The sequence below is a fragment of the Eumetopias jubatus genome, unplaced genomic scaffold (genome assembly GCF_037043125.1).
Source record: "Eumetopias jubatus isolate StellerSeaLion01/CBP00866 unplaced genomic scaffold, mEumJub1_p1.0 scaffold_9, whole genome shotgun sequence".
Classification (NCBI taxonomy): Eukaryota; Metazoa; Chordata; class Mammalia; order Carnivora; family Otariidae; genus Eumetopias; species Eumetopias jubatus.
The window spans coordinates 69,165,509-69,185,940 of record NW_028274815.1 but is presented as its reverse complement, the minus strand read 5'-3'; positions in this window follow the sequence as shown (position 1 = coordinate 69,185,940).

The following is a 20,432-nucleotide window of genomic DNA, read 5'->3' as shown; positions in this document are numbered from 1 at the left end:
CAAATCACAATTTCAGGGGATTTTCAGTGACCAAGTCTAACAGCAGAAGTTTAAAGGGAAATATCAAAAGCTTGCTTCACCTCTGGCAGTTGAAACTGACCATGTTATTAGGGAACAAAATAGATGAAGACAAATAAAATACAAAGGAGTTGGGCTTTTATATAGCATTTCAAGTTACGTATTTATCTTGGAAAAAAAGGAGAATTCCACTTGAAATAAAGGCAAATTATTTATTTTACCTTTATAAGAACACACATACACACACACACACACACACACACACACACACACACACACACACACTGAGAGATTTACCTGTCTACCCTGGTTCAGAGTTTACTCGACATAAGTCCAAGCCTCAGCTATTCATCTTTTTGCCTTTGGAGGAAGATCTTTGATTGGAATATTCAACCACTGTATTACAGCTTTGAATACATGTAAAATAGCTCAGGAAGGAAAAGAAAAGATGAAGATTATATTGATAACACCAAGCTAAAGAACTTGGACAGGGAATCAGTCAGTCTCTTAAACTTTTTTTCATTACCTCTAATTCAAGGACAACAATGTCTAACCAAAATGATTTATAAAGATTGTTAGAGATTAAAAAACAAAATAAAACTTAATGTATAAAAAAATTAGCCAATCCCATGAGGAAAAATAGTAGTGTGGAAAAAATGGGAGATTTGGGCTCACTAGAAACTTTTCTTTAAAACGTATTTTTGTGCCATTATTGAATCTAGTTTCCAAAGCACAGATTTTCTCTCCTATTTATCTCTGATTTATCCACTTCTCTACCTGCCAAACCAGTCCAAACCACCCATCATCTGTCACTAAACCACTATATCATGCTTCCTTACTTCTTCCTTATGAGGAAAGATCCAGGTTGTGTAGAACAAGAGATTATACAATTGAGAGATCTTTAAGAAAACAATATACAAAATTATGAAATGAAAATATTGATTTACAATGGAACATGAATCTACAAAACACACACAAATTTTAACACACTGACAGATACCACAAAATTTATTTTTAATGAAATACCTGTTATATTTTTAAAATATTTTCCCTCTCTTTATTTGGCAAGAATTTGGTAATAATTTTCCAGAAAGAAGAAAGATTATTTAATCTTCCCTCTGTCTTAGTTGAGAAAAATGTGTTTATTTTGCTTTTTGTTTTTTTTCTTACTATTGATAGTTTTGATACATAAAGCATATCATTTCACACCCAAATATACTAGATATTTAAATACCATAATATTGGGTCCTTTAAACACAAGAATTTTGATACATTTCAGTAGGCACAAATACCATCAAAAAAGAAAACAGACACACACACTCACACTCACACACACACACACACACACACACACAGAACTTAAAACTGTGTATGCTGCATTATCAGGAATATTCCTCCCAGGACAGAAATGTTGTTTTTCAACTTAGAATCTATAAAAAACAAAATTTTACTTATAATTTTAACAATATCATGATTAGAAGATTTTTCCATAGATTAGCTTTACACATTGCAAGCTTTGAATCTTCTCTCCTATCTATTTAAGTCCGGAGGTGGGGACCAAAGGGCATATTTACATCACAATAGGACCTATGACCGGTGCACCTTTTCAAGATGGAGATGAGTTGGCACAGTGAATGTTGAGAGCTATAGGAATATCTGCTTTGGATTGGTAGAAACAGACTAACTTGGCAATGATGACAAACCACATACATATTTCCACTAAACCCAAGTCAACCGCACCCACATTATAAACTCCCCTTAGCTGGATCCCCAAAATGCCTACGAGCCCCTTCAATGTCACTAAAGATAAGGGGAAGTGTGAATGGAAAATCAAAGTGGAAAGTCAGATTGGAAACAGAGGAGGTCTTCATCAGTTACAGTTAAAATGGTTTATTACAGCTAATGTTAAAAGGAAAATGTGACCATGTGATTACATTTCTGGGATGCTAGGATCCTTCTAGTGCCAGACTTGGCAAGTGAGGGGTCCTGAAGCTTAGTCTCCTTAGCTTTCCAGTAAATCCTCCTCTACTTCTATATGTCTTTACAGGTGTGTTATTAGCCTTGTAGGCTAAGCAATTCTATAAATTCTATAAATCATATGGTGCTTTCCAGGGCTCTTATCATCCTTGACCTTCTTGAAATTAGATACCAGCAGCACCCCCTCCCAATCATTTACCATCAAAAGATGTCTTCCTTTTCCAAAAGCAGCCTGGGGGAGGAGAAAGTTTCACCCCTAGGATGATAACCGTATTTCTAACCATATTTCAAGAGCTTGAGTAGTTAGCACATTATTTGGAGCCTCCATTTTCAGTATTAGAAAAAAAGAGATACAAATATAAATTCAAGAAAGTTAAATAAAATCTCTTTAATGCTAAATTTGAATTGGAAATGTCAATATCAAATATGCATATATATTTTATAGCAGTATCACTGAAAGGGCCTAGAAGCACTAACAATCCAGTAGGATGAACCCACTCAGGACTAGTTTCGAAAACCTGTGCTTCTTGGAGGAATGGCAGATTCCTGGTTTGGGCACCTTGTTATTCCAGAAAGCAAGTGAGCTATGTAAGACTAATGAGAGACATGCCAAAGAAACACAAGAGTCAAATTTAAGGAGCTTCCTATTGGCCAAAGATGGGACAACTTGAATATTAAACAAGAATGATTTTTGCAATTGATGAAGACATACTGGGTATATACAATCACATATGTTCATAATGGTACTAAAAAAAAAAAAGGCAGGGATTGAGGGGAGAAGTCAAAGCACATCATCAAACGCCCCAAATCAAGCAAACAAGCTATAATACACCATTTCAAGATAATTAGGAAAAGCTGAAATAAAGTTTGGCCTGTGGCGTTAAACGTGTGTGACATGTTACCCACTTTCTTTTAGACCCTTATTACTGCCCTTTTGTAAGGCCTGACCAGATACATTACCTTTTATCTAAGTCATCTTGAGCCAATCTCCTTTGTGTCCCTATGTTTCAGCCACAGAAAGTTCTTCAAGTTTCTATAAACTGTTAAGGTCATTCTTGATTCACAGCCTCCACCAATGCCGTTCTCTTTTCTTTGCCAACAGCCACACATGACACCAAACTCAGCAGCAATGTTACAGAAGGTCTTCCACTCATTTTCCAAAGCTATTGGCTGTCATATCTCACATAGCACACTTTGACTTCCTAGAACTTAACTCCATTTCACAGTTATACATTTGCTTTGCATTTATTTGTAAGAATCTGCCATCAACACTAGAATAAAAGATCTCATAGGTAGTGTGCTGTGTTTCTTTTGTTCTCTGTTATATGATCAGTTGTTAGGACAGTGTCTGACACATAGAAGGTGCCCAATAAACATTTTCTGAGTGAAGAAACAAAATGCAATTTTAAATTAAATACTTACAAAACATACTTAAAAGTAATATATGGGCACCTGGGTGGCTCGGTTAAGTGTTACCTTAGACTCAGGTCATGATTCCAAGGTCCTGGGATTGAGCCCTGCATTGGGCTCTCTGCTCCAAGGGGAGCCTGTTTTTCCCCTCTCCCTCTGTCCTTCCCCTCTGCTAATTCTCTCTCTCTCTAATAAATAAATAAAAATATTTAAAAAAGTAATATATGTGATTCATACAAAACACTTTTGGAGATGAATGTATTCATTGCATCTCTTGCACTTCACTATATCCTAAATACTATGTTGACAAAATCACAAAAAGCAGGCAGGTCTGATAGTATGTGGACATATCTTTCTTTCTAAATCTGATTATTGACTAAGTTTTAACATAAAGCCTTCAATAATAAATCTTAAAATATTTTTTTAGCCATACAACATATGATACTTACTCTTGAACCCATACAAATTTCATCCCTTTCCTGCTTCTTTACACACTGAACACCAACATCACATTATATAACAAAACTTTTTTTCCAAATGTATATATCTGGGCTTGCCAGAAATTTAAATAAATGGAAATGAAAGAGGCTTCTCTGCTGCAGTAAGGAATGGACTAAAAGACTCCCACAAACACTCTTTATTTTCCTTTCATTAAATAGGTTTTTGTGAATGCAGCTTCAGCTGGGGCAAAGAATCAATAATTGTTTCACAGAACTAGGGCTGACTTGGCAAAGATTTTTGTTATGGGCAATGGGAAGATGCTAGTTGATCTGTTTTCGAAAAATCATATTTAGAATGTTTTCTCCAGAAACTGCCATGAGAGGCAAAAATATAGACTACCCAAATACCATCTTATAAAAAGAAAATTAAGAGTCATAGAGGAGGGAGGTGGAAATGGGAGAGGAATCCTGTCCTATAAATAATTCTTGTTTTTGCACTTTTTAAAAACTAGATGATTTTCATAAGAAGGAGCAATTGCAAAGATACTGAAGCAAGTTTACAAAGACACACTCATCTTAGTCTCTTAGAGGAAAACAAGCATCTGAAGAAGGTTCCATATAGTATGAGGAAGGTAATTAACTAATTTCAATGAGACTTATTTGTCTTCACAGTTCAAATGATCCGATTAGAACTTCTATAAAGTTCAACTTCCTGGAAATAATATTTTCTTTTTATTGTTATGAAAATATGGTTTAAATGTCTAAAGTGGAGCAGCATTACCTTCATGATATAATTATTCTTGTATCTGACAATGAACTCATTTTTTTTCCAGAGGTACGGTTGCATAATTTTCCTAAAATGAAATTTATTCCCTTTAAACATAGTTCACTGAATTTTAGCAAATGTACACAGTCACGTAACAACCACCACAATGACAATGTAGAACAGTTTCACTATCCTAAGAAGTTTCCTCTTGACCATAGGTAATGAATTTCCTCCCATTACCCTAGCCCCAGGCAACCATTAATTTGCCTCCTGTCACAAAAATATTGTTATTTCTACAATTTCATATAGCTGGAATTATATAGTATGTATGTAATACTGTGGCTTTTTTTTTTACGTATTTCACTTAGCACAATGTTTTTGGTATTCATCCATTTTGTAGCATGTATTAAGAATTTTTTTATGATGAATTCTGTATATGTGTGTGTGTGTGAGTTTGTATGTATATATAAACTTATTTATCCATTCACTAGTTGATGGACATGTGGCTGTTTCCAATTTGGGACAATTATGAATAATGAATGCTCCTTAAAACAATCATTAAAATGCCTATGTGTGGACATAAGCTTTCTTTTCTTTTGGTATTTTCTAGGAGTGTAATACCTGGGTCATATTTTAAGTGTATTTAACTTTGTAATACAGATATCTTTCTCCAAAATGGCTTTACTATTTGGCATTCACACCATTAATACTGGCTTCATAAAATGAGCTAGGAAATATCCCTTCTTTTTGTTTCCTGCAAGAGATTTTATAGAATTGGTATTATTTCTTTCTTAAATGTTTGGTAGAATTTACCAGTGAAATCATTTGTACCCAGGGTTTTCTTTATTGGGTGGGGGTGAGGGTTAACTACACATTCAATTACTTATATATCTATCTACATGTGTGTATATATGTAAATAGGTTATATATAGATGTTATATATAATATATAAATATCTCTCTCTCTGAATAGCTCTGTGTGTGTGTGTGTGTGTGTGTGTGTGTGTGTGTGTATTCTCACTAATAATATATGATTCTCTCTCACATTCAGGTATTCTGTTTCTTCTTCAGTGACTTGTTGGTAGTTAGTGTCTGCATTTATAGGTGTAGGGTTTTTCATACTGTTCTCTTACTATTGTTTTAATATCTGTAATTTCAGTTGTGATGTCCATTTTTTAGTCTTTAGTTATTTGTTTCTTTGCCCTCTCTTCACTCCCTTGATGCACCTGTCAGAGAGTTTATGATTTTTTAAAAAAAATTACTTTTGATTGAACAGATTTTCTCTATTTTTTTTGCTGTGGTTTTTAATTTCATTAATTTCTGCTCTAATATTATGTACTTTTTCTATTTCCTTTCAGATGCTTCCTTTTACTTCTTTAGCTCCCAAGTGGAAGCTTTGGTTACTGACTTTAGATCTTTTCTTTATTTCTATTAGAAGCCTTTCAGGCTATATATCTCTAAGCATTGCTTTAACTTCATCTCACCAGTTTGATAAGTTTTATCTTCTAATTTTGCTCAGTTCAAAATATTTTAAAATTTCCATTCAGACTTCCTCTTTCTCTTTGTTATTTAGAAATGCATTATTTAATTTCCAAGTATTTGGGGATTTCCAGATATATTCTTTTATGGATTTTTAGGTTATTTCCATTAGAGTTTGAGAATATGCTTTGAATAATTTCTATTCTTTGTTTTTAAAGATTTATTTATTTTGAGAGACTGAGAATGAGAGAGAGAGAGAGAGAGAGAGCACATGAGAGGGGGGAGGGTCAGAGGGAGAAGCAGACTCCCCGCCAAGCAGGGAGCCCGATGCGGGACTCGATCCCGGGACTCCAGGATCATGACCTGAGCCGAAGGCAGTCGCTTAACCGACTGAGCCACCCAGGCACCCAATAATTTCTATTCTTATAAATTTGTTAAGATTTGTTATATCTCCTATAATTTATAATTTGCACTTGGGAAGAATGTGTATTGTGGTTGTTGACTGGAATTCAATGATCTGTGAATGAGGTCAAGTTGATTGATTGATTTTTCCCCCGTATTCTATTTTTCTGTGTACTCATTCTATCAATTAATGAAAAAGATGGTGATTTCTCCTAATGATAATTGTGGATTTGTCTATTTCACCTTTCAGATCAATTGGTTTTTGCCAAATGCATTTTTAAGCTCTATTGTTGAATCTGTTCACATTTACGATTTTTACATTTTCTTGAATAATTGTCCTCTTTATCATTATGTACTATCCCTGTTTTTCCCTGATAATCTTCCTTATTCTGAAATCCACTCTGTTTGATATTAATACAGCCACCCCATTTTTCTTTTGGTAGGGTCTACATGGCATATCTTTTTTAATTCTTTTGCTTTTTTTAAAAAAATCAATATTTCAGAATGATTTGATGTTTACATAGAGTTGCAAACATAATATAGATAATTCCCATATCTCTCTCACCCAATCCCACTGATACTAACATTTTATATTACCATGGTTCACTTTTTAAAACTTAGACACCAACATTATTATTTTTCCGGTAACATTATTTCTCTGTCCCAGGATTCAATCCAAGATACCACAATTATCTAGTCACCATGTCGCTCCTTAGTCTCTTCTGGTCTGGGATGGTTTTGTAGTCTTTCCTTATTTCCACTGTAATTGAAATATCTGTGAAATGTTTCTTAATTGGGGTTTGTCTAATGTTTTCCTCTTTACTAGACTGCATAATAGGTTTTAGGCAAGAAAACTGCAGAGATCAAGTGTCCTTCTCATCCCATCGTATCAGGGAGTACATGATATAAACACAAGATATCACTGGTGATAATAATCTTGACAATTTGGTTAGGGAATGTTTGATAGGTTTCTCAACTATAGAGTTACTACTTTTCCACTTTCCATATTCTGTTCTTTGGAAGTAATTCACTAAGTCCAGCCTACACTCAAGGTTGTGACACGTTAAGCTTTACATCCTATAGGAAGAGTATCTATATGTATTATCTGAAATTCTGTGAGAATTGTTTGCCCCCTCTTTTCCATTCAATTATTCATTTATTTATTTATTCATATCAGTATATTTATTTTCTGCTTTGTGTTGTTCCAATAGTATATTATTTATTTTTCTTGAACTATTACAGCTCTGGCTACTGGGACCTCCTTCAGGTCTATTTCAATCTTCTTTAACATGTCCTCATTATTTTGTTTTTAGAGCATCTTTTTACTTTAGCTTTTCTGTACCTTTATATTTAAAGTGGGTTTCTTGTAGATAGCACATAGTTGGGACTTGATTTTTCTATCCAGTCTGATGATCTTTACCTTTTAACTGGTATATTTAGACCACTCACATTTAAATTGATTACTGATACATCAATATGGTTGGAATAAAATGTACCCTGTTTTTAGCTGTTTTCTATTTGGACTATTTGTTTTCTGTTTCTTGTTTTCTTTTCGTCTTCCCTTGGTCTAACTGAGCATTTTTATGCTTCAGTTCTCCCCGTTCCCCACACACATGCATATATATATGTATATATATAATATGTATTGTCCTGCTATCACAGATTCCTTAGCCCTTTTTAGTCTTATGATATACTTGAGAAAGGCATTCTTCATTTCTGTTACTATGGTTTGGATTTTTAGTATTTCCATTTGATTCTTTCTTACAGGTGTTAATTTTTTTGAAGTTACCTTTACTTAAGTTTTATCTACCTTTTTCATAAGCATCTCTCACTTAATAATCATAGTTATTTTAAAGATTTATTTATTTATTTATTTTAGAGAGAAAGAGAGAGAGACAGCATGCAAGTGGGGGAGAGACAGATGGAGATGGAGAAAGGGAATCTCATGCAGACTCCGCACTGAGCAAGGAGCCTGATGAGGGGCTCAATCTCACAACCCTGAGATCATGATCTGAGTTGAAATCAATAGTCAGATGTTTAACCAACTGAGCCACCCAGGTGCCTCCAGTAATCATAGTTATTTTAAATTTCCTCATAGTTAAAACATTTGAGTCATATGTGAGTCTAGTTATATAGATTTCTTTACCTTTTCAGACTGTGTGTTCTCTTGCCTTTTTGTATGCTTTGTAATTATTTCTTGAAAGCCAGACATGCTGTACTGGACCACAGATACTGAGGTCAATTTTGTTTATGCTTGGAGATGAACACACCTTTACTTCTGAAGGGGTTTGGTATGGGTGGTTGTGTTATTATTGTCAGCAGTTGGAGGAGGTGTGAAGATTTTAGTTGCTATGGTTACCTTATTCCATCACAGGCTTTAGTTATCTCTAGTGATACCCTGTGTTTATGGGGAGGGCTATATTACACTGTTATTTTTATTAAACGTGCTAGCATGGAGGTGGGAAGTGTAACGGGGGGGCATTTTCTAATGTTCTGATAAAAATTCAACCTTAGGGAAGCACTATGAAGTTGGGTATTGGGATAATGAATTACTTTTTTTTAAATCTTCACAAAAATGCTATGCCAATTTTGTTAAATAATGGTAATATCTTAGCTAGAAAACAGGTGGAGTAAGAAGGATTAGAGGAAAGATTTAATAAGAATGTTGCAAAACTACCTTGGTAAAATTAATATATTAATCTCTGTATTGTGTCCTGGAAACACAATATAAAATTTATTATGTCAGATTTATCATATAGTAGTTACAAGTACAATTACTGTGTAAGGTCTTTCTACTCTATGTATACACATCAATTAATAAAGTAGTTATTTATAACTAGCAGTCTCAGGGTGGGGGAAGGGTTCTGTCTCTGAATCCTTCTTTTCCCTCTACTAACTTCCTGTCAATGTCTCTAGTAACTTTAATTTGGCCAACTTTGATGATCAATACTCAATATTCATTTTCATTGGTCTATCAGCTGCATTAGACATGATAGATCACCGGTGTATTTTTAACAACTGCTTCACCTCACTAGCCACTTTATACATTTCTCTTTACTAGCTGCTTTCCAAGAAATCTCAAGGTCTAAAAGTTGAAATGTCCCTTGGCTCAATCCTTAACTACTCCCTGAAAGTAGCCCCATGATAAGATCTTAGTCTTTACACATTAAACATAAATACCATTCTTATATGCTGATAATTTCCAAATTAATATCTACAGACTGGAGCTCTGCCTTGTATGCCACACTCCTATATCTCCAGTTTCCCAGTCAATATCTCCATTTAAATGTATAATAAACATCTCAAACTCAACATATCCAGAAACAAATGTTTTTCCTGTACAGCCTGCTTTCTCTTAGTTTTCCTCGTAGGTAGATTAAAATCTATCATATCATCTCTCTCTGCAACTTCTCTCATACCTCATATACATCAGTTTAAATCCTTTAAAGCAATCCTCAATAGATACAATATGCGCTCTTTTTACTCCACTGTCAACATCATCTCTTTTCTGAATTACTGTAATATCCTCTTAAACACTTTGTCCATTCTTGGCCCTTTAAACATTTACTCTTCACATAGACACCAGAGTGATTCTTTTGGAATACAAGTCATATTGTGTTGTTTCTCCTTTCAAAAACATCTGATAATGGATCATTTTACTCAGAATAAAAGCCAGAGTACTTATAAATCACCTATGAAACCTAGATGTTCAGGCCTCCTTTGTATCTTTATAACCTTATATACTGCCTCTTTCCTCTTTCACCTCTTTTGAGAGTTAAAGTGCTTTTAGTATTTCAGTATTGTGGCTAAGATCACCGGCAATCCAGGGCTATGTCTAATGAGACTAAAATCCCATACTGGCCTTGCTTCACTTTTCAGATCTGCTAAACACTGCAAATTCAGGGCTTTTGCGTTTGGTTTCGTCTCTGTCTCTCAAATAGCTGCATGAATTTCTTGCTTCTTTATCAAATAAATAAACTGATTAAATAAATCAGCTATTTCTTTATCAACTCTTTTTTTTTAATAATCTTCTAAAACAGCAACACTCTCTTCCTCCAAATCCCTTATGCTCTCTACTGTGTTTTGAGTTACCCACAGCTCTGCTTAACATAGTATATATTTATTTGCTTACTGTCTATCTTCCCATTATGATGTAAGTACCTAGATAGCAAAGAAGCTGTCTATCCTATTTACTACTGTATTACCCTTGCCTAGAAGTACATTTGACACATAAGAGTCACTGAATCGATGGTATGTATGCTGGCTGAGTAAATGGGTGAATAAATCCCAGTCATTTTACTGTCCTCCTGAATGTTTTCCTTGGACAACGCTGTATAATACAGTGTTTTTTTTTGACTAGAGGCTAGATCTAGACTCCTCCAGTTACTTATAAAGATTTTAACTGTCTTTTTATGTGTTTTCCCAAAGGTCATCTTCTGACAGTCACCTAGAAACACAAATAATAGAATATTGGCCTGCCCAAAACTTAACCCTCAATAGCATGCAATCTACTAAGTTTACAGAGAAGCCGTTCATTCATGTGTATAAATGGCTAGTAGCTAATGATTTCTTTGTAGCCAAGGGAGTATTTTCACCAATGTAATTAGGACTTGGAAAAAATATCTAAGGATGAAATCACTTATTGTAGAAGGAGATGAGATTTTAAGTATTTTTACTATTTCAGAATTGTGTCTAAGATCATTGGCAATCCAGGGCTATGTCTAAAGAGGCTAAAATATCCAATAGTGGTGACATTTAAGAAATCCTATAAATTTTATTTTGTTGTTGTTATAAAGGATATTTTACATTATTTGCAATTCCATTCAGATAAGAAAAGATATATTTTTGGTTTTGGTTTACAGCCAAAAGAGAAATCCAGTCCACAGCTAGTTTCCAAATCTTTATGCCACGAATATATTCTTCAATTCAAATAAAAGAGCCCTTTTGTTAAACCTTGCATTCTATCCATCTAGCATCAAACGCAGTGAAATTAGAAGGTCAAATAAAACTTCTAATTAAACACACAGGTTAAATACATAGATCTAGTGTCTGGATTTAGAAACTAAGACTACCTTAGAGACAAAGCATACAGAATTACAAATTTAAGGCAAACACACTTAAAATGTACGGTTCATACACAAAGTCCTCTCTAACAGCCGCAGATGACTATGAACCTATTCTACCACAAGTGCATGCATCAAGGACTTATACCATAAACACACCCAAGAGAAATCCTCACTGGCTAATGATGAAGGATGTATAACGCAGACACTATTTATCATTTTGATTTGAACACAACTATATCCCAATATTGAGACCTTCAAGATCTGTTTATGGTAATAGTGTTTCCAGAGTTCACACTGCTCTTGAAACTAGCTGCAAATATCCCCACAGGCAATTCTGTATTACTGCCTAAACTATCAGCAATGAATTCAGTTCAATCCCACTCAAACACTGCGATTATGTACTATAAAGAAGACCAAATTATTAAGTGCAAGAACTATGATTTCTCCAACTGTGGTTATGTATGGATCAGGACTGCTCCCTGCAGAGCTACTGTCCTGAGATAATTCTCTTTCTCAGATTGTAAGAGCCAAAAAAAAAAAAAAAACCAAAAAAAAAAAAAAAACAAATCTTGGTTTATAACAATGTATACTTTTTCCTTTCCTTTTTCCAGATACTACAAAATGATCAATAACTTTATTATTATATATACAAACTCAAATATCAGTAATCCTGAAGAAGACAGGTAAAAGAGGAGGAGGTGGTCTGCCTCAAAACTCTTCTACAATAACAGAGGTAAAAAGAATTAAAAATATTGAGGTAGATGGACAGGAATAGAAGGACTTGATCTGCAAATGACTTTCTAACCTGCTTTCTTCATGATTTAAAAAGCAAGACTGATTTCGTCACAAGAGAATTTGCATATACCAGGACAATTTTCTTGAAATATCATAAAATTTGTCAATAGTAAATTAAAAATAAACAATTAAATACACATTTTTTTAAATTCTTTCAATAATACCTTGTTACCTTGTTGAAATTTCTTCCATCTTTTCCCAACATCCTCAGCTAACTTCATCACTACTATTTCCATGAATAGGAGCATTCAAATATTAGCTCTCAAATTTAAAAAAATCCTCTCAAGACCCCTCATTATTTCCAGCAACGACCCCAGCTTCCTCTTTCACAATAAAACTCCTCAGTGTTTACTCATTGTCTTTATTTCCCAATCTCTAATTCTCCCTTCAATCTACTTCTCCTGGGCTGTCCCTGCCACTTCCACAAAGTAGTTCTTTTCAAAGCCATCAATGACAATGAAAGCTATGCTTAATTACTCCTTTTCTCATAATCCATACTCAAACCATTTTAAAGTCCTGTGGTCTCTAATTCCAAAACATTACTCAAATCCCTCCAATTTTCTCCATCTGTATGACAACTGCCCTAGTAAAAATATCATCATTCCCTTGGAATTTCCCCAGTCTCCTCTTTGATCTCCCTTCTATTCTTCTTTCTAATCAGACAACAACCATAATAAATATTAATCAAATAATATTCCTCAGTAGCTTTATTTCCTTGCTGCTAATTCTTCCGTTGTTTTATTTTGCACTTAAAATTGAAATCTATCATGTCCCATGGAGCCCTATATTTTCTGGTCCCTGTCTATCTTTTGGCCTCTTTTACCAAATATCTTCTGAATTCTGAAAACAATACTTTAACTCAATGGATTCTATTTTGAATAGGAATTTAAGACCATGACTAAAGGTAGGGAAGAAAAAATTTTAACAGGAATCTTTCTTCAGAATTCCTAAACTGACAACAGTATTGCCAGAGGGTAGACAACAATCTTCAATGACGTATAACTGACAGAAATAAATGAACCAGGGAATTTGAGCCTCCTGTCTGCTTTCTTTACTCCTTCATTCCCACTCTTCCAATTTGCAACAGGTAGCCAGTTTCCCCACTCTGAGCTTTCTAATGCAAATCTCTACCTCTCCACCAGACCAGCATCCATTCTGGGAGTCTCTATTGCAAAAATCTACGTTTTGATTGAGACTCATTCACATAAGAACATTAATTTTGCTACATATGTATATGTATTCTAAAAATGCTTGATATTTCTAATATACGTTTTACCATACAATTAAAGCTGTTTTAGAAACTATAAAAAAAAGGTAAATGAGTTAAAGCGGAGAGCAGACAAGAAGAGGAATATGAGCAGAGCACTATTTCATAAACCCAAACTCATCTTCTGACAAGCTTGGCCCTGAGGGCAAATGCTTTTCTTGTTCCTATTGATTTTATGGTATGACTCTGACTTTAAGTCTCTCCCCTTCTGTTACTTTCCCTATCCTTAATTCCTTTTCTCTCTCTTTTTTTTTTTTTTTTTTTGGCAGAGAGAGAGTGCACAAATGGGGAGCAGCAGGCAGAGGGAGAAGCAAGCTGCCTGCTGAGCAAGGAGCCCCATGCAGGACTCGATCCCAGGACCTTGGGATCATGACCTGAGCCGAAGGCAGACACTTAACCAGCTGAGCCACCCAGGTGTCCCAATTCCTTCTCTTTCTTGATATTTTCTCTGTAATGGTCTTATTCCAGGCCTTATGCAAAGCCTATTAGAGTTATAGCAATAGCCCCAAATCTTGCTCTATTCTATCTTTTATATTATGGTCAGGAAACTTTTTAAAAAGACTATGTGTGAGGTTCTTAGGAAATATGAAATGTTCAAAAAGTCAGGTCACTAACCTACTCAAAGTCCTTCAATGCCTCCCATCACCTTCAGATTAAAATGTAAAACTTTTAGATCCATCTATGGGCCATTTGGCCTGACCTACCTCAGAAGGTTTTTCTCCTGACATTGTCCAAGCACTTAATGCTCCAGATTATGAAAATCATAATTTCCCAAAAGAACCAAATCACCCATGTCTTTATCCCAAATACAAAAGTGAATACATTTTTCAGAAAACGTTATTAGGAAGAAATAAAATCTGAAGGCAGTATGGAAGCCTGAAGCAAGAACTTGTTTCCCATACAAAACTAAATTGGAATGAATTCCCAGAGAAGATGAAGCATACTGAAGAAAATAAATCACTGACGAGGACACAGTTTCTAGTAATCATAATTACATGTGCCATAATAGGAGAATGATTTGGTATGTTTTCTGCTCCAACAGAATGATTTGACAAAGAAGTTTAAAAGTTTTAAATAATCTAAAGGTACATGAATTATTATGGATCTACAACACTGTAGGAATTTAATTAGGGTGTGACCAACCTAACACCATTAGGGCTGGTAGTAAATTTAGAGAAAACAGTGCTGACCTTTACGGAGAGTAAAACATTGAAAAAAAATGATGCTGCAGAAACATAATCCCTTTACTCAAATGATTTTAAGGACTTCATTACTCCTTGATTAAACAGCTTCTTTAATATAGCAAGCAGGTTAATACAATTAGTACTCAAATTGATATCAACAGTCTCGAGTATAAAGACACATTAAAAAAAAAAAAAAGACAAATATTTTCCCAGCTAAAGTAGTAACCACACAGTCCAAGAAAAGAGATGATGACAGATGATTCATTAAACAATTAAATTCATACTGTTTAAAATCATTGAACAGAAGGCAAAGGAATGCTTAATTATTATATGTAAGTAAATTTAAATACTTTTATGATTTAATCTTGACATTAAACCTACATTATAGGTACTATCACCACCATTTTACAGAAGAGGAAATTGAGACTAATGGACTTTAAATATCTTTCCGAGGAAACATGGATGGTGAGCAGGACAACTTGGAGTCAAGCCCAGAATTGCTATTCCTAGTCCCCAAATGCAGATAATAATAAATATCTTACAATTCCTGTGATTATTAAATGAGATAGTGTATTAAAACTGCCCATCACAAGGTTCAGTTCACACTGTATGTTAAGAGAAAGGCTCCTTCCACTCTAGTTACAAGGGTATCTCCATAGGCAAAGATTTTGACAGCTTTATATCAATATCTTGGCCAATTCCATACATATCACACACTTTTACTTAAATTCTCTAACCTTGGGGTTGTGAATTTCAATGCCTTATTAGAGGCAGGTCAATAACAGCAACCTGCTGGTGGGGCTTATAGGGCTTATGGAGAATTGGAAAGTGCATGCCACAGGTATTGGTATTAAATTAAAAACAAAACCAAACCCCAGCTGTTCAAGGATGAGAGCATTTTCTGACATACTAAGCCTGGGGGGTAACAATTTGTGAAGTTGACCTACATGCTGAGGGCAAAGCCAGACCCTTATTAGCTTGGCATTGAATCCAGAATCAGAGAGCTGATATTATATGCCTCTCTATTTCATCCTAAGGGATAACCTCATCTGGTGCAAAGTGCCCACAACCTTTAGCATGTAGCCATAGTGATATTTTCCTAATTTCCCAATGTTTACCATCCCCAGGCAAGACTGATAGACCAAAGATAACACCTAACATGGGATCAGGCCATCATTTCTCTAGTTGAGATCCTGCTTCTTTCCTCCTAAAATGTGAACTAAAGGCAAAGACGGCAGTTGGACTTTGCTGAGCATTCAAGCAGAATGATAACATAGAGTAGACTTGAGTTGTAAAGGCATTCGTAGTTCACAAGGAAGCTAACTATATGGGAAAGCAAGAACAACAAATAAGTAGGAGCTGACTGCGAAAATGGTGAGCTGAAAAAGAGAAGACTCACGTTGGGAAGGAGAGATGACAGAGGGAGGAAGAGACAGACCATGTAGCTTTTCTGGGTTACATAAATAATTCCGGTTCCAACCTTTCTGGGTCTTTAAGGTCTGGCTGTACAGTAGCACCCAAATTAAATTTCCATGTAATTTCCATTACATGTCCACAACTTTATAATATATCACCAATTTCATATGAATAGATTTGAGTGAGTTTTTAGAGCCTGGAGCTTAAGGGCACTTGGTAAAAACAAACATCATCAGTTTCTCCGTTAGACGCTTTTTCTGTTTTATCCTTTTTGTTTTTGCAATCCTACTTTACACAATGTGTAAATTCCTTCTTCTCAGGAATTTGCATTACACATATGTCAATGCTTAGAAAATCTTGCCATTGTGTAATTTTCCTAGATTCCCCCATCTAATGTTGAGACAAGAAACTGGGTATTAATGGGTTACTAAGAATACCTCGGAGAGCCACAGGTCTCTAGAGATGTATAATTGCTTCATTTTTATAGATATTCCCAAAATTCTTTCCAAAAGCACAGGCACCGCTGAACAATGTTATACTATAGCAGTTTTACTGCAACACTACTGGCATTGAAAATTTTAATTACATGACAATACAAACATATAATAAAGCACAAATAAAAAGTATTGCTGATGGGTTTTTTGTTTTTGTCTTGTTTTGGTGTGGTAGCAATAGCAAGAATGAGAAAGACTTAGCTTGGGTACTCCTGAAAGAAGTCATGCTTGAGTGTTTTTAAAGAGGACAACATGATATAGTATAAAAAACAAACAAACAAAAAAACAAATAGAGTATGAGAAAAAAAACCCAGGTCCTGATCTTAGTCTTGAGGCTAGTTAGTATGTTATTTGGAAAAGGCACTTACACTTTTTGCTTTATAAAATGGCCACATCTTCTGTAAAACATTAATTTGTTTAACAAACACGTGTGTATGTGCTATGTATTTAGACTGGTCTAAGTTATGTGACAAAGATTGGACTGTGGGTGAGGGGATGGGTTAAATAGGTGATGGGGATTAAGGAGGGCACTGGTGATGAGCACTAAATATTGTCTATAAGCGTGGAATCATATTGTACACTTGAAACTATTACACTGTAGTTAACTAGCCAAAATGTAAATAAAAACTACAAAAAAATGCTCTAGAGATAGAACATTCAGGCCAATTCTCCTGATAACAGTAACAAGAAAATATGAAAAAAAATTAAAATATCTATTTGAAATTATTAGAGTTTCAAAAGTGCTGAATAATTACTAGGTCAAGTTCCAAAGAGAAGATAATATGACACAAGAGAAGAGAAAATGTGAGTGCAAATTAGGACTGAAGGGGATGTTATTCTTCTAGAGATATATGCCAGTGCTAGAAGATATTCTTGAGAGACATGAGAAGCTGAACAGTTTTGGGGGACTCATGCACTGGGTGACAAACACTGGCATTGAGAGCCTACCAAAGTGAGAAAAGAAGCAGATAAATCCCCTAGGTTTTCATCTAGAACCACAGAGTATTTATTATACCCTAAATATAAGGGTGAATCAGAAATAGAATTGTTCTCTAAAGTATCAAAGCACAGTTTTTTTCCAGTTTTATTGAAATATAATTGACATATAATACCGTGTAAGTTTAAGGCATACAGCATACCATACACTTATATGATTACTGCAGTAGAATTAGTTAACACTTCCATCACCTCGCATAATTATTTTTTTTGTGATGAGAATATTTAAGATGTATTCTCTTAGCAACTTTCAAGTATGTAATACTTTAGTATTATTACTATATTAACTATAGTCACATTGCTATATGTTAGATCCCCAGAATTTATTCATCTTATAATGGGAAGTTTGTACCCTTTGACCATTATCTCCCCATTTCACCATCCCCACCCCCTGGCAACCTCCATGCTGCTTTCTGTTTCCATGAGTTAGGCTTTTATACATTCCACACATAAGGTCATACATATTTATTTTTCTCTAATTTATTTCATTTAGTATAATGCCCTCAAGGTCCTTGTTGCAAATGTCAGGATTTCCTTCTTTTTCATGGCTAAACAATATTACACTATACATATATATGTTATATATAATATGTATACTCATATATATGCATATATATTTATATATGTATATGTATTGTATGTATATATACTATTATATAATTATATATATGTATATACATATTATATGTATATATGTTCAGTTGTTTCTATATCTTGGCTATTGTGAATGCTGCTGCAATCAGCATGGTGGTACAAATATCACTCTGAGATCCTGATTTTATTTCCTTTGGATATATAATCCAAAGGTAGTTCTATTTTATTTTTTTTAAACAATTTTTTTTTAAGATTTTACTTATTTATTTGAGAGAGAGAGAGCATGAGAGGGGGGAGGGTCAGAGGGAGAAGCAGATTCCCCGCTGAGCAGGGAGCCCGATGTGGGACTCGATCCCGGGACTCCAGGATCATGACGTGAGCCGAAGGCAGTTGCTTAACCTACTGAGCCACCCAGGCGCCCTCTATTTTTAATTTTTTGAGGGAACTCCACACCGTTTTCTATAGTGGTTATATCAATTTACATTCCCAGCAAGAAGACACAAAGATCCTTTTTTTCCTTCATCCTCACCAATACTTGTTATCTTTTGTCTTATTGTTAATAGCCATTCTAAAGGTATGAGGCGATAATCTCATTGTGTTTCTGATTTGCATCTCCCTGATGATTAGTGATCCTGAGCATCTTTTCATGTACCTATTGGCCATCTGTATGTCTTCTTTGGAAAAATGTCTATTTAGGTCCTCTGCCCATTTTTCAATTGGATTGTTTTTTGCTATTGAGATGTATGAGGTAGTTACATAGTTGAGATATTAACCCCAATCAGATAAATGGTTTGCAAATAGAATCTCCCACTCCATAAGTTGACTTTTTATTTTGCTGGTTATGTCTTTTGCTGTAGAGAAGCTTTTATGGTTAATACAGTCCCACTTTTTTATTTTTGCTTTTGTTGCTGATCTTCTGGTGTCATATGCAAATAGCTGTTGCCAAGACTAATGTTAAGGAGCTTTTTTCCTGTGGTTTTCTCCAGGACTTTTATGGTTTCAGGTCTTAAGTCTTTAATCCATTTTGAGTTAATTTTTGTGAATCATTTAAATTGGAGTCCAATTTAATTTTTCTGCATGTGATTTTCCAATTTTCCCAGCAATAGCTATTGAAGTTATTGATTTCTCAATGCAGCAATGAAACAACTTCTCAATGAAACATTGCCTTCTTTTGGAAGTGGGATGAGGGATATTCTTTTTAAAAGTCTTTATCCAATCAAATTTTCTTCAAATTGAGAGTAAAAGAAAGAAATTTTAGACCAAAAAATAGTAGAGGATTTGTCATAATAAGACCTGCATTTAAGAAAACACTAATGCATCAGGTGTAAGGAAAATGATCCCAAATGCTAGCCATCACATGGAGACAGAATGACAAAGAAATTAAAATGGATATTTATTGCAGAAAGCAATAATAATATCAAGAAATCTCATAGACTTGGGATTTACCACTTTCCAGGTCAGTCTTAAATATTCAGAAGCCTGCTTTTTTTTTAAACTAGAAAACTACTTATTAGTTTTAACTGTTCATTGAGTTAGTTCATTTACTTGAAGCCCAATGGGTGAGTTGAATATTCTCTTTCACCTTTATTATTGAGATATAATTCACATACAATGTACAATGTTATATTAGTTTCAGGTGTATGACATATTGATTCAACAATTCTAGATATTACTCAATGCTTACCATAATAAATATAGTCACTATCATTCTAGAGCATTATTACAATATTATTGACTATATTCCCTGTGCTGTGCTTTTCACCTCCAGAACTTATTTATTTTATAACTGGAAGTTTGCACCTCTTCATCCTTTATCTGTTTTACCCATCCTCCCACCCACCTCCCCTCTGGCAACCACCAGTTTGTTCTCTGTATTTAAGAGTTTTGTTTTTTAGATTCCACAAACAAATGAAATCATATGGTATTTGTCATTCTCTGTCTGGCTTATTTCACTTAGTATAATACAGTTTAGGTCCATCCATGTTGTTACAAATGACAAGATCTCATCCGAAGCCTCATTTTTGCTAGTAAAATGACAACACATTTTTCTCTCAAGGGAAGACTCCTATTCACTGAGATTGCAAGACTGATGTATAAATTCACAAAGCCAAATTATTAAATTATATGCA